Source organism: Solanum pennellii, chromosome 1, assembly GCF_001406875.1.
Source record: "Solanum pennellii chromosome 1, SPENNV200".
Taxonomy (NCBI): Eukaryota; Viridiplantae; Streptophyta; class Magnoliopsida; order Solanales; family Solanaceae; genus Solanum; species Solanum pennellii.
The window spans coordinates 69,835,908-69,837,451 of NC_028637.1; positions in this window are offsets into that span (position 1 = coordinate 69,835,908).

Consider the following 1,544-nt stretch of genomic DNA (forward strand, 5'->3'; position numbering starts at 1 on the left):
ACTAATTTAATCAATTTGACTAAGTTCTTAATTTTGATTAGCTATAAGTGCAATTCAGTTGGCCATTTCATTCCTCTTAAACTCTTTTTCAAGACCAAGTTTTTGGATCCACTTACTCACCAAATCAGCAGTCGATTTCAAGCCCACCATCTTCCTCCAAACTTCAGCACGACATTACATTCATCAGCAAACATACAGCAGAAAAAATTGTAAAAATTATGTAAATCACATAGTGTAAAACATAAATTACCTCCTATCCCTACTCTTTTTCAATTTACAAAAAATCCCTTATTTTTAATAGGTTTCCGATACATAATAAAACAGTTGGATACATTATATAATATTCCATTTTATCCGTTTGTTGAGTAATTTGGGGAATTTTTATCCGTTTGTTGAGTAATTTGGGGGATTAAAAACTGAAATTTGAATTAATTCCTACTTTTAATATGCCACGGTTATTATTCCCTTAAATAAAAGCATTACCTTGTGTGTTTCAAAACAAGTTTTATACAATATAATACTCTAAATTAAATTATATTTTGTCATTAGTGATCTTCCCTTATTTTTGGCAGAAAAGATATTTTGATTAGTGATCTTCCATTTTTTTTGGCAGAAACGATATTCAAAATTTCCTTGAAGGTAATTTTGTATCCGATTTTGTAATGAATATTACGATATTGCTAAGGCATTCAGGAATATGGGAGAGTGAGGTTAAATACAATCAATACAAAAGTGATGGGATAGTGGCTGGGGAAAATATTTCATATATGAATCTAATCTCAGCAATTGCTACTGAATCAAATATTGATGAATTGAAAAAAAATATTATTATCCGATATATTGTAGAGGGCAATTCTTCTCCGATGATAATTAGGAATGATATGGGTGTGAAGCTGTTTATAGAAATAAAGAAGCAAGAGGTTGGATTCAGTATGTATCCGCTTTGCATCGATACAAATGATAAAAGTACAGAGGAGTTACAAATTTTTGATTCAAGCAGTGGTGCAATTATGTGTATTGAAGGTGGACAAAGAGACGCTAATGCTCTAAACGTTGTTGAATCAAACATTGGTGATTCTTGTTACATACCCGAGATGGAGAAAGAAAATTATATATCAGATACAAATATATCAAATGTGGAGACGAAACAATTGTACTTGATACTTAACAGACACTTTATAGCCTAACATGATACAAAAAATGCAAAGTTGTACTTGATATATAAGTGTAACTACATTTATAAGTCTGTCTACATGATACTAACATGATACAAAAAATGCAAAGTCGTATTTGATACATAAGTGTAACTACAATTATAAGTCTGTCTACTTGATACTAACATGATACAAAAAATGCAAAGTCATACCTGATACATAAGTTTAGCTACAATTATAAGTTTGTCTAATTGATACTAACATGATACAAAAAATGCAAAGTTATAGTTGATACAAAAAATGCAAAGTCGTACTTGATACATAAGTGTAACTACAATTATAAGTCTGTCTACTTGATACTAACATGATACAAAAAATGCAAAGTCATAC